The sequence below is a fragment of the Meleagris gallopavo genome, chromosome 1 (assembly GCF_905368555.1).
Source record: "Meleagris gallopavo chromosome 1, MGAL_WU_HG_1.1, whole genome shotgun sequence".
NCBI lineage: Eukaryota > Metazoa > Chordata > Aves > Galliformes > Phasianidae > Meleagris > Meleagris gallopavo.
In genome coordinates, this window is record NC_139404.1 from 68056792 (window position 1) to 68071597 (window position 14806).

Here is a 14806-nt window from a genome sequence, read left to right on the forward strand (position 1 = left end):
TTTTCCACCAAAAAAGCTGTAATTAGCTGGGTTGCCACCATAACTTGGGAAAAAAAAACAAACATCAGCGGACATGCTGCCACAGGGTGTGGTTTGTTTGTAATTTTAATAGATGCTACGTGGTGTTCCTGAGCATCACTGATTTCTTTCTAGACTCAACAATATAGAAACAATAAAGGAGATGAAGAACATATGCTTAAGTCTGGCTTCACATTTTCAAAAAATGACAAGGTATCACAAACTGAATTAAACCAAACATTTGCACAATAAACACCAGCTATCTCACTTGGCCAACCATGGAGGAAAACAGTGCTATTTAGGATGCATATGTTTACTGGATCAGAAGCAGTACCTTAAGTTTTTCTGGAGAACTTATTCTACGAAAAAGAATCAGGAAGACAGGCCAAATTCCGGGTGCCAGAAAGCAAAACCAAGATAACACTCTAAAGCCCCTCAGAGGCACAGGATGTCTTCATATTTCCCCTGTGCTTGCAGTTCTTCCGTGAAGCTGCTTTTATGGCCTTGCCTTCAAAATTCAAGACACACAAGTTTATAGGTCTGGCACATCTAATAACTGAAATTTATGCTACGACAGTTGAAAAACAGTGAGCCTTCCAGCACGAGCAAGCCATTTTACACTGTTTATAATGCTGCTGCTGCACATTAATGCTACTGAGTTCCCAATTCCATGGCATGAGCAAAATGACAGAGATCATCTTTCCATTTAGTGTTGTGAGAGCCTATTGGCAGCCAGCGTACTTTCTTCTTTTAACCGTGATGGTAATTGCCAGATTTCATAAGTAGCGAGAATTGTTGTATTACTTTTGACCCTGATTTGCCTTCCACATCTTCTGTCTTGCATGGAAGATTTATAAATGTCAGTGAAGAAATAACAAGGAATCAGATTAATGATAGGTAAAACCACAGAATCTTTTAAAATAAATAGTACTTTGTGACAGGCTTTGTACTGTGTTCTGCTTAAATGACATTTGTACTTAACGTCCTAAAAATACTATTTTTTTAATGAAATATTGAGTAATCGAAGACTGATAGTTTAGAAGAGTCATTGCTCTTTACATGGAATTAATGATGTTTCAAGAGCTTTCAGATTCAGAAGCAATTGCACGATACAATAATCACCAGAAATCTTATTACAAGCAAAGAGTTACCTTATTTCCTTATTAATGGAGTAACTAGGAAAGGGTCATGAAAAATATCATTGTCATTGACTTGGTTTCAAGCATCTCAAGCCATTAATGTCACAACAAAAAGGAAAGTGGTTAGAAATTTTTGTCACCACTGGTCACAAGCCATCCTAGATGAATAGAGGAATTCCCAGAAGAAAATGTATGAAAGGACTTCCAAATGAAATGGTCTGTATGGAGAGAAAATTTACAGGATTGTTCTTTGAAGACAATGCAAACAAAACATGCTATCTGATTGCAGAATGATTAATGTGGCCATTGCTTCTATGTAAATGTTACACTGATATTTTTATTGTCATGCTGTACAATCACTGTTGTCACTGAAGATTGTGACAAGGATTGTAATAATCTGACAAGGTTTATTTTAGACAAATTGTGAACGCATATATATTTTTTTTAAATGATGCCTGTTGCAAAAGCATCTTTTCTGGAGAAACAAGATGCGGGCAGACCTACTTTCAATAGAAAATATTTAATTTACGTCAATAATGGCAACTTCTTTGGTCCTAAAACAACTTTTTGACATTTAAAACTGAAGGGTTAAGTAATTTCTTACCCTATCGGACAAATTCAAAGGCCCCAAGTGCTAAACTTTATTTTAGCAGAAATAGGGGTAAACTCATTCCTATGTCACGTAGTGACATGAAGAATGAGTGTTATACAAACAGCAAAGAAAAAAGTCAAAATATGAAACATACCTTATTTAGCCCTAGCTTACTAGCACTGTTGAGATTCCTTCTTGATAACTGTCTGTTTTCAATGTCTTCAAAAGTTTTCAAAAAACAAAAAACTGAACAAAGCTAAACAGCACTGTTTTCATAATAAAGTCAGTTAAGTTAGCAATACTAAATGCCAATTCTCATTACAAAAATATTACTTTCCAGAAATCTCCAAACCAGTTACATCTTATATGAATAAACAGTAAGTCCACCTTTGAGATGGTCTCTATTACAGCAGCAATTCTGCAGAAACAAAATGATATGGAAGTGGGAAGTCTTTATTCTTACAATTTATCTCATATAGTTCCAATCTAAACTAGGAATCCAGCATCTGCTCTCCCTGAAAAAAGAGGAAAACTTGCCTAGAAGTCAGAATCCTTTCTGAACAGATAACATTAAATACAAGGAAATAATGTGACTACCCCCTAGTCCCCCCAGTCCTTCAAAACTTTGAAGAGTTTGTCAGCAAACTGCAACTCTTCCATGATAATAGCAGATGAATAGTTTTTCAAAGATGACTACATATATACATGATGGTGGATAACAGCCAGCAACCGTATCCGTTTTATGTCTCACACCCAAAAATTCTTTTGGTATCACAGGCCTTTCCAGTTCTGATTCCACAGATGAGAGATAAAACAGAAACAGTATGATCATTTTGAAAAAAAAAAAAAAGCAACAAACAAACAAACAAGCCAGCCACTTCTGCAAGACCTGAAAGCAGTCATGTGAGAAGGAAGGCAGTCCATCTCCTGTCTAGGCTCATACATCTGTGACAAAAAGCGTGAATCAAGACTCAATCAACTTGTCTAATACTGCAAATAGAAAGAAAACAAACCTTGGAAGTAACCACCAAATTGTGAGAAAACATTACTGCGCAGCTTTATGACTGAGAGAACAGAAAGAGTGCATATATATCACTACGGGAAGTCTTGCTGTCATAAAACTATTGAATAATTTAGGTTGAAAAGTACTTTTAAAGATCATTTGCTCCTGCTCCAAGCCAGGCTAATCGAGTCACATTGGCTTATGCATTGCTAGATATTATCATTATTATTTTTTAAAGTACCTATATCTCATCACAGCAACTAGGAACCATGCTATACTTTGTTTAGAAAAGCCATTTCACATATGAAAATCAGTACTGAGGATTTTTTATAATCAAATTGTTAGCCATTTGTTGTGGAATTTCTGCTGGGCTCATGCTAGTAGTATCTGTCACTAGTCCACCCGTCACTGTAATAATAGAGTTTTGTAAAATAAATAAATAAATAAATAAAAATATCTAATTAACAAAAGGAAGTTAGCTGCATGAAGGAGGTACTGACAATCATTTAGAAAACAATTACCACCATTCTCTCTATTATTTCACTGGAGATAAATGCCTTATCCTTCTATCCCCTTTTTGCTACAGTCAACATTTTCTTCAGTCTAGCCAAATATAGAATAATTGCACTCAATTCATGTTAACTTTTAAACATTCTTGCTTCTTTTCAGACTTTCCATATATATCAAGTCAGTCTTAAAAAAAAAACAAACAAAAAAACAACAAACCACCAACTCTTCAGAAATTCCTTTTCTTCCTTGTGTTAGTATAGACTATTTCAGCTCTAAACAGCCTGACCGTACTAACAAGACGTTTGCAAACACACTCTGAAGTCCTCCATAACTTAGGTAAGTCCTCAGCTTTAAGATGATCATCAAAATACGATGAAATTTCAATATAACTTAAGTTTTTACCGTTGACAATATTTTTAATCCTTCCAGTATTTTGCTTCAAACAGGATGGAAAGAGTTTCAATGCCAGCCAGCTGCCATTTCTGCGAGCTACAGCATGGCCCTCAGATGCTGTCAATCTGACAAGACAACTGTCATCAGGGCACATCTCAAATACCCCTTGCCTGGGGTTAAGCTCTACTTGCAGCATGATGAAAATCACATTTGAAAGAGACCCCCAGGTGAGAAAAGGAAAAATACTTGCAACTGATCATCTGCATTAAGTATTAGATTGACACTTTCCTATTGTTGATGCTGCAGGATTCATGATTTAGTAATATAAAATTATCTAAAAGGAAAATAAAATTCGGAGAAGGGGGGATTCTTTTCCATGTCTTATCTATGTCTGGGACATTCACTTCCGATCTTCTTCTTTAATGTGTTCCAAACACTGTTAAATCTATATGCACCTGTGGAGAAACTTAAGGTAAGTGAACATATCCTCTGGAAAGAGCTTTATTCAAAGTTATGACTACTGTTAATGTGGGCAAATGAATAGTAATAATGCCATTTCTCTGTATATATATGGCTAGGTATTTAACCATGTACGTTATTTGCTCACTGGGAAACTTTTTCTTTATGACCACATAAATCTTCTTCATTAAAATAAGAGTTATTTATGCCCAGGACTACCTGTGCTTACACCAGACCTGGTGGGCCAGAAGAAAACTCTGCCAATACCACAGACTAACCCAACTCTCTAGGGATTCCTAGTTTGCTGTAAGGAGTGGCTTAAGAAATCAGCTTTCTGAAGTCAGGTTACAAGTCCCTGTGGGCTTCTTGCTTATTTTATAAAGAAAAGATTCATGCTCCCTCTTCACCATATATCCCAACATCCATAGACAAGTGGAAATGCTCTGCTAAATCTAAAGAAACTTATTTTTTGACAGTCAGAGAATCCTGTACAAATTGCTCATTCACTGCAGACCCACCAAAGACAAAGGCAACTGTCCAGATTTTGCTCTAAAGAGTATCACTCTAGGAAAGAAATACAATAGTAGACATTGAAAATACAACATTCATAAACTCTGAGCAAATATTTGTGCTAACGAAGGCTAAGGAGTTGGCAGTCCTGAAAACTGTAGTCCTCTATTCATTGAGGGTCTAATTTCAATGCAGGCAGCTGGAGTGGAAGCTTCCCTACACTGGCCTGCCAATGCTTTCAACCCTGACCTAAAGAGACCCTCACTAGAAGCAAGAAGTAATTCATTCTTCATGCTTGTTTGGCCCTGGATTTATTTCAAGCAAACACTTCCAATTCCACTGAATCTGTACACACTGTTTTTATAATACGGACTACAGTCAACTAGGATCTAAGACCACCTAAGACATTCCATTAAAACAACACACTTTAATAGAAATAGTGTTGGGAGCAAAAGGCCAGAGCTGTTATCCACTTCAGCTTATTTTTGTGATTTGAAGGTGGCTTGCAAAGGAAGGGAGTTTTCAACCAAGCTGAGTCACACTTACCAGCCTAGAAAACTGCATAATAAAAGTTAAGAGGAAAGGTCAGACAGCACTCAAAAATAAGTTGGACCTTTGTATGCTTGTATCACCTTTTTTAAAAAATAAAAAATAAAAAACAATATTTCCCATTAGTTTCATGAAACAAAATGCACTCTTGAGGTTAAAATTCACCTGTTGTAGGCCTGTTGAGTCTGATCCAGCACCCACTAGTAGCAAGTACAAATATCTCCATTGACTGAGACAGTGACTCAAACTTTTTTTTTTTTTGTTAGCTTTCAGAAATGGATGTCTTGGTATTTCAGGATCTTACTTTCACCTTCTGCTTAAGGAGTTTAATCTTCAATAAATACTGAAAACCACCTGCCTGAAATGTAGCCATTTAATGTCACACTTCATCCACCCAGACTTATAGGAGTACTTGTCACTTCTGATGAGCAGAAATGCATGTGGCTCTGCTCTGAAGCCTCACCCTGCTTTTTTGAAGCTGCTGGTAAAACTCTCAGGAAGAGACTGTACTAAAATTACATTACACAAACAGCGTTCCTTACATGTACATAAAACCCAATTTCAGACAAATTTCTACTGTTCCGAAGGTTGAGTAGTTTACTTGCTTTATACCCGGATTGTCTGCTTCAGGAACACCTGCTACTCCTCAACCCAGATTATAGTTCTGTTTCAGGAGACTCATTCCTCCTTTATTTGGAGGGTAATGTCACTGCTGATATTGTGTAGCACAGGCTAGCTTTACAATATCTGGAAGGGGAAAAAATCTGAGGCAATAGAAAGAAGGAACTACTTAAAAAAAAAAAGTTTGTCTACATGATTGATATACTGCATTTGGAAGTGTGCTCATCATAATCTATTACACCTAACTAAACCACACATTAGTAATTTGTAAAGCAAGGAAGGTAACAACTCTTTAGTACAATAGCACAAACTGAAAATCTCTCTGGGAAACAAAGCAAAATTCACAGTGATTATACATTTAAACATGTTAAATTCATTGTAATGATGCACTGATAAAAGTAGTATTGGATTAATCTCTTCAAGTCTATTTATTTGATGAGAAATATACACTTCAGACAGGATTCCTTTAGAAAAAAAAAGCAGGGGAGAACACTTTACTTTGCCTTCCCTTTTTTTTTTATTTCAGGTCATTTTATATTTCCTTTGTTCAGAACTGATTGAGTACATGACAGAAACCTTAATACTATTTAGTACATAAGTAATTTCTATCAGAATATGATTCCATCTGATTTCCTATGATTTTATTTCACAGGAAGATAAAAGTGCTAATTTTGACCAAAGAATCACCGTTGGATTTCACAGGAATTATTTCTATTGAAGAAAACTAAGTATGCTTCTAAAAGTTTGCAAGACTGGATCTAAATTGGTTAAAGGGTAATTTAAACTTAAGTAAACACCACCACAAAGTAGCACTTCTAATAACATTTTTTAATTCCACTTTCCTCTTACTCAGACAACCAGACACAATTAACAAGTTTTGCTCCTTTTATTTTCCACCTCACATCAGCTCAGAGCTGAGGCTTTGATACTGAGTTTAATTGCTTCCTGTTGCCCCATGTCACACCTGTATTCACTTAATGTCTCAGGAAAACATGACAACTGGAAAGTACAATATTGCAGAAAATGGGGTACTCATATTGAGAAAGAGACCATGATGTTATATGGAATTGTTAATCAGTATAGTATGAAATAGCTCCAAGGAAGAATTATAGGTAAGAAAAGCAGTACAAAGAACCAAAGGTGCATAGCTGCCCAGTTGGTTGCACTTGGGCAGAAACCTTCAGTATCTTTTATGGAAGGAAAGCGTGCACTTGTGACCAAGAAGGTCTGTGGTAACCTTTAATAAGGTTAATAAGTGTGCAGGCAGGAGGTCAAGGGAGGTGAACCACCCCCTCTGCTCTGCCCTGGTAAGACCACATCTGGAGTATTGTGTTTGGTTCCAGGCACCTCCATTCAGAAAGCACAAGAATCTTCTAGAGAGAGTCCAACAGAGGACCGCAAAGATGATCAAGGGCCTCCAGCAACTCAGTATGAAATATGACGAAGAGACCTGGGACTGTTCAGCCTGAAGAGAAGACTGAGAGGTGATCTCATCAATGTTTATAAATATCTTAAGTGTGGGAGTCAAGTGCATGGGGCCAGGTTCTTTCCAGTAGTGTGCAGCAACAGGATGGGGCAACAGGCAAAAACTGGAACACAGGAAGTTCCACACAAATGTGCAAAAGAACTTGTTTACTGTGAGGATGACAGAGCACTGGAACAGGCTGCCCAGAGAGGTCGTGGAGTCTCCTTCTCCGGAAATACTCAAGATCTGTCTGGGTGCTTTCCTGCTCAACCTACTCAAAGGAACCTGCTTTAGCAGGGGCTGGACTAGACAATATTCAGAGGTCTCTTCCAACCCCTATGATTCCATAGGATAAAAATGTGGAGTTTTTTTGTTTGTTTTTTTGTACTGCCAAGCACAACAAAAGTTATTTTGATAGTAAGCCACTCACAAGGGATAGATCTTTTTATCATTTTGTCTTTAAAGGCTGGAAATATAGTTACTATTTTTTCAGTTGCACTCAATATTTACTTCAGATCTATCCCATGTTTAGTGACGTTTCTAAGGACTTGTTTAGCTAATGTTTTGTATTTTTTGTGTGGTTCCCTTATTACTTTTTTTGAGCACAGATGAATGTCACACAGTCTTCAAGCAAGCAAGCTGTCATGTTTTCTCAAGGCTCCTTCACAGACACTATCATGAACCTACATAGTTTTGGATTCATCCCTAACAAAGATGGAATCCAAATTCGGAAGAAACATCCACTTTCACTCATCGTAATAAAGCTGGGCAGGCTTATAAGTGCTGTATGAGGAAAACGATAAATTCAACTACTGAAATGAAACATTAAGCAAAAAAGGCACAGAACAGGCCTCACCATCTCCAAACCCATAGCATATGGCTAGTAGCAAAACCTGACTACATTCTGATAAACAATAAATTACTGATTTGATGCAAATGGTGTCATATGCAAATAAATTAACTAGCTCTATGCCACTAATAGCTATCCTTCATTTTAGGCTAGATTGGCTAACTTAAAAACCCCACAGTATCGTGCTCTCAGCAGGTCCTCCATCAGAACCAGTCTGCTCCTTTTTGCATGCTGAGTTATTAATAAGACTGACTGCACCTGATGCAGATCCTGGTGAGATACTCACAGGTTTTTGAGCTGAACTTGGTTAGCTGGAATGGTTTAATGATTTGTGCACCACATGCTATGAATATACATGGTAGCCCAAGAAGCTCACCTGAGCCTTAGTATAGTTTTTACTGTTCCATACAAATTTCATTGCATCTTTTAGTGGCACCAAAGAAGCCATTTCTTCAATAACATATTTATTATCAAGTTCTCTAAAAGAAAAGGCAAGTTGAGCTGTATCAGTAGCTTCATCTATCACCAAAGCATAACATCTGAAATTAGCAGCACTACTCTCCAAATTTATTTTGTAGATTTTCTTATTTCCTCAGTTCACATAGCTACAGCCCAGTAAGGCAAACTGATTTTAGAAAAATCTGTTTTTTCACACAGACAAATTACATCTGCCATGCTTTCCCTACACTTCTGTAGTAAACTCACCATCAGTAAATGGTTTTGATTTTCTTACAATGAGGTGTACTGTCACATTACTTGACTTGTATTAATAGAGTCTAAGTTGTAACTTACAAGGTATTTTTTTTTTTTTGAGATGACAGCCTTCTTTCAATTTCGCTTCACAAAACATTCCTAGACATACATAAAATATAGCAGCAAGGTTTTGCATATAATACCTATTCATGTCAATTTTCAAAGATTACAGTTTTACAGTTTGATTTCCTAACCAATTAAGCACAGTGCCATATTGTTTGCTTCAACAAAAAGGTACTCATCTGTCCATTTCTTGTGGAACACTGTTTCTTCATCCACCTTTTTCCTGTTTTTTAGTTTCTGTTTTCCCTGTGTTTTACTCACCAAGTGGCACAAGTGCCTGCAATGTGCAATACATACGGGTTTCAATTCAGCCGCGTGCAGTGGTCATGAGAGGCAGAGTCAGTCACTGCACTGTATCCCTCCCTCCACAGTGTTCTGCTGTGGCCTATGCAGTCCATGCTCAAGCTATATGCAATCAACTCATGAAAGTTATCATTAAAAAAAAAAAAGACATCGTAACGTTAAAAGTTTACGATGTTGTGGGGCTGCATTACTAGCTGTCCTGGGCTGCATGCGGCCTGCACGTTCGACACTGGTTTCGTGGTTGAACAGTTAACATAATAGACCCTGATCTACAACATACTGTAATACAAACTAATTTTGCAATACAAACTTGTTTTCTAGAAGCACTTCTGTAATGCTGCCTAACTGTATTTTTTGGCCACAGAGCCACCCAAACCCATTATACTAGAAGTTTTCCTCACTTGTATTGTAATTACCACACTGAACTAAGTGTTTCAAGAATCTTAGTGGTATAAAAAGAAAACAACACCATCTTGTTCAATACCAGCTCCTCAGCTGAAATATTGATCACCTGTGTGATAATTGGGCTTCTTCAGCGCATTAAGTGTATAGGATTTGCCACCATAAGACATTTAAAGTTGTGCAGAGCAGACATATTATTAAGCTTGGATAGCCAAACATTATGATAAATTAAAGGAGTGTGTATTTTTATCCAACTCACATACAGACATCCTTTAAAAAGAAATTAAGAAAATCTCAGAATTGAAAAACTTAAGCCAATACCTGGATCTAAACTGTGCATGTAGCAATCACTTTAAAATAAAATGCTGTTATAGTTATTAAAATACATGAATTTATACTTACTCTTATTACTTGTTATTATTGGGACAGCTTATATTATTGTCTATATTATTATTTGTTATTACTGTTGTTTATCAGGAAATAACGCTTGTGCATCTACACTATATATCCATCAATCTTCCCACTCAGCCATTCTGGATCCCCCTGGGCAATCCCAACTCACCTATCTAGAATGTAGGAGAGAACAAGACTGGTATGGCCAGCTGGGAAAGGCTACAACATCAGTGCAGGATCTACGCACTTTAGCTGGCACGAATCTGGCCAACCAGCACACAGGTACAAATAAGACTAATTAGCAAAAAACACAGCTGAAAATCAGGCAGAGCATACATGGTTTCTGGTTTCAAAGAAGACTGGGTCCTCAGCAGGTATACAGTTGTAGCCAGAAATGGAAGGTGCAAGGGATTACTATGCAGGGTGTGAGCATGTTTAGGGAGAGTGTGCAAACACCACTAGTGAAAATGGGCTTCCTTAGTTCCGCTGACTGTTAGGTAGCAGGTCCTAAACTACAGAGCTACAAGGAAGGTTCTTCATGGACCTAACCTGAGCAAACTTACATGAGTAATCTGAAAAAGTCCACAGAGTACTTCACTATGTAAGCTCATCCATTAAACAAAATGTTAAGAAAACCTCTGAAAAAAAGAGGAACAGGGAGCAAAAGCTGGCAAGGAACAGTATCAGATAAAAACATTAATTTCAAATAAAGCATTCCATTACATCTTCCTTGGACATCTTCTATCTTATCAGAACGACCAGACTTTTGCTATTTGTCTTTCCTGTAAAGCCTGTTAGTCACTTGGCTGCTTCCAGTTGCACAGCAGTAAAAGGTTCAACTGCCATTGTAGATGACCTACAGAAATTTAAATAACGTGAAACAGTAAGTTTATGAGCAGCTATTCTCCTTAAAAGGCACTAACCTGCCTTTTCATGCTGCCATTTATGCACCTGCAAAGAAATCCTGTTCACTGCAGACAAGTGGAATAGAGTCCAATTCCCATGGCTTCAAGAAGCAGTTTGAAGTGCTGTATGAAAGTTAACAAAGTCCAGATGGCTCTGCTCCACTTTGCTGAGTTGCTTTTGCCCTGCACCCTACTATGCAAATTGGCTTGGTTACAGGTACTGTAACATGATAGAAAGCAAAGCAATGACAGCAGAGCAGCAAGGTCCAAGGCTACAGCAAATAGAGATTTGTTCAAATGCAACAGCTGTAGACACAAAAATAAAGGAAAGAAACTGTTTACCTTCAGAACACCTCAGGTACACAGAAATCTCCAGAGACACCATTGCTTCCGCTGCCAAAACCTTAAATGAGGTCTGGGAAGGTGTGGCTCCTGGCTCCACCCCTTATGGTCACTCTGGTACACTGCATGCACCTGAGCTTTCCTGGGTTGGCCCTGCCTTCCCACCAGGTGCTCAATCACTGGTTCAACCTGTGACTTAGCATTTCCACTACAGGTACCCTCTAACACATACTACATTGCCCTGAAAATAATGTCTCTTATTTTATTTCCATGGACATAACAACAGATAAAAGAGCCCAATAACACTGTTTGATAGAACAAATTCTCAGCTACAAAACAGTATTTTTCAATACAGTTAACATCATTTGCTGTGTGAGACACTTTTGCTGCCAAGCATTTTGTGGTTGGTAGTATCTAGCTGTACGTGGAATAGTTGTTTTCTGAACCCTCTTAAACTTAGTGTTCTTACATACTTTTCTGCACTGACTTCAGCTGACAGTCACAGTTGGTTTTTCTAGCCATATATTCATATATACCTGTTATGTGTTGACTGAGGGTGCTCAGAAACCAATTCAATAAGGTGTCCTGCTACAGAGGCCAGTGGAATTTAAAAAAAAAAAAAAAAAAAAAAAAAAAGCCCCCAACTCCCACCCCCACAACAACTTAAAAGCTACATAAGAATAATAAAAAGATGTTAATGGCAACTATTACTATAGCTAAGCACAAATAATTGAAGTAGTTATTAGGCAACCGCATCTCCTTTTGAAAATCTGTCAACCTTTCAAATCTTTCAGATCTTCTAACTGGTTTATCAATGTAGAAATTAATCAAGATTGCATCTGTGTAGAAAAGAAAAAAGCCAGAGCTTTGATCTGACCAAAAATTTAGGTCTGTGGGATTTTTATTTTATTTATTTTGAAGTATCTTGCCCTCTGTTCTATTAAAGCACTCACTGTTCCAAGGCATGATGTTTGATGTTTGTAAAGCACATTAGACAGGCACTTACATATTTCACTCTGTATTAAAATGGCAACGATTGGCTTCCCAGAGCCATACAAATACCTTTTTAATTGAAATCCTTACATCTCCCCTACTTTCATGTCCCCAAAGGTACCAAGCCATGAATTTCAATGAGGGCTGTGCAAAACAGCACTTAATTAGTGCTCTTCTGTCAGCCTTTCTCTTATTACCCACCTATATATTCTCGTTTCTACAGTGGCAATTTAATATCATAAAAAGAAGCAACATTCTTCAACAGTAGTAAAAATCTGAGATCTATCATTTCAATCTAATTTTTGTATGGCTGTCAGACCTATATGGACCACTGTGTCTGGTTGTTGTTGTGGCTGCTTTTTTTTTTTTTTTCTTTTTTTTTCTGGAGAGAGCAGACTGATTCATAAAAAAAATAAATCAATTTGTACAAACAGGAACCACAGGATTCAATAAAGAGTTACAAAACATAATCTGAAAATAATCCTGTGTTTTACAATGCAGCCACAACTAGTTACTTGTACTAGAAACATTCTGTTTTATTAATGCTGTAATTCAGCTGTCAATCTAAAATTATCACCATGCTGTTCCTTCAACGTTCAAAAGATGAAGCGTGAAAACTTCAAAGGTTTAATTTGTGAGACAACATACCAGGACTTCTGAAGCTCAGCCAAGGCCCTCCTGACTTGTGAAATATTGTGACAAACAACTGATACCACCTTGACCAAAACAACTGCTACCACACCCACGTGAGCTTTCCCTCTTCTAGACAAAGCAGCACCAAAGGACTGCTATGAGTACACTGGTGGTTTCACTTAAGGGTTTCTGCTGGAATGACTAGAGAAGGGATGTATGTCCACTGATGGGAGACCAGACACTGAGTGATCCTTGTCCTCTAGGATTCTGCACTGGACAGTGTTATCTCACCTCTTGGTAGGAAGGCATAGATAACATAGTATAATAGTTTGATTCCTTAAAGACTAATTTATCCTTTAGTTGCAAGAAAAAACAACACTATCAACACTAGATCTCACACTTCTGAAGCTGCAAAATAGATCAATTCTTTTTTTGCCTTTTTTCTCATCCATGCATGTAAGCACCAAGGAATCAAAATGAACTATGCTGAAACAAGAATATGCAATACACAGATATCTCACTGTCTTACCTGCTCACTGTTTATACTGCACTTGACCACAACACTATCAGCAGCTGGCAGAAATTAGACCTTGGATGGAAAAACATGAATGAAGCTGAAGCTCAGCAGAGGATGCAGCTGGACACAAGCCAGTGTTTTCAGTAGGCTGCAGATCCTGCAGTCTCTTTTGGTTGAATGCTAACTGGTCACTTTTATCCCTTGTTAAAGAATACTTTTGCGTCCCTTGCCAAGTAAATCCTAATATACAGCAGTCCACAGTTGGCACCTTTTGCATTTTCTGTCTGAAAAGCTAATTAGCAAATCAGTCCTGATTAAGACTTCACAATTTTACCCTATTTCATTGGTATCACAGTAAGGAGATATACCTAGGCTCACATCCTTTAGTGTTTAGGAAATGCTAGTGCTACAATACAAAAATCTGCGGTACATCACCTAGGATAGCTACATCAGATGTCTTCTCAATTTTTTGGCACTGGCTTATCACCTAAGTGACATCAAATCCTTGTTTCTTATCTTTAATGACTTCTACATCTAGTTTCTCATCATTTTCAAGGGAATTCAAATTCACTACTGTGAATAAGATAAATCCACTAAAAACAGTTTTTGGTCGAGGTGAAAATCGCCTTAAGAAAGGTAAATTCCATCTATGACAGAGAAACATTACTCGCGGAGGTGAATGGAAGGGGGGAACTGAAAAGTAGGATCCTGTACACACTTCTTGTGGAAAATATGAGAAAACATACAAGCAATAAGGGATATAAATTACTGCCACTGCTGCAGATTAATATTGCAATATCTTAAATTGATAAGGCTGCAGTAGCATACGTGGAATGGAACAGTATCACACAGATCTATGTAGTAGAAATATGTTTATCTCTTGAAGTAAGCTCTTGTAAAAAGACATTATTCATTGAGATAAATATTCCCCTATGAGGTCTTAAAACAACTTTAATCATGACGGACAATTTCTTGCTCGGGCAAGGAGTGACAAATGGAGTAAAAGGTAAGCTAACAGCAAAAAAGAATGAGAAATTTTGAGGGGTGTCACAAAGGGTAATTATTCACACTATGCCTACCCTTCCATAATACTTCTCCTTCCTTCAAATACCACCTTAATCTTATACTGAACACATTCAGAAAACAGGAATTCAAAGCAATAAAATATTTTTCAACTTCTGATGGCAGGCAGACTTGCAAAAAGATGAGGTAATACCCAGCACTACCACCATAAGAACTATGACAAAACCTGGCAGTATCACATGAATTTCTTACTGTAAACCTTTCTGCCCTCAGTTTGGACTACACATTGTGAGTTGGTATCAAGATACTAATTTTGGTTCAGAGAGAGCAAAGCAAAATTAGCAGTAAAAGCCACAAGGCACCACAGGAG

General features: G+C 37.4%; 1 protein-coding gene across 10 annotated transcripts in view; it reads right to left on the reverse strand.

The window, feature by feature from the left end:
• The window catches only part of SCUBE1 (signal peptide, CUB domain and EGF like domain containing 1), a 210023-nt gene that overhangs the window by 123719 nt on the left and 71498 nt on the right, over positions 1–14806 (reverse strand). The gene's annotated exons all lie outside the window — the stretch shown is intronic.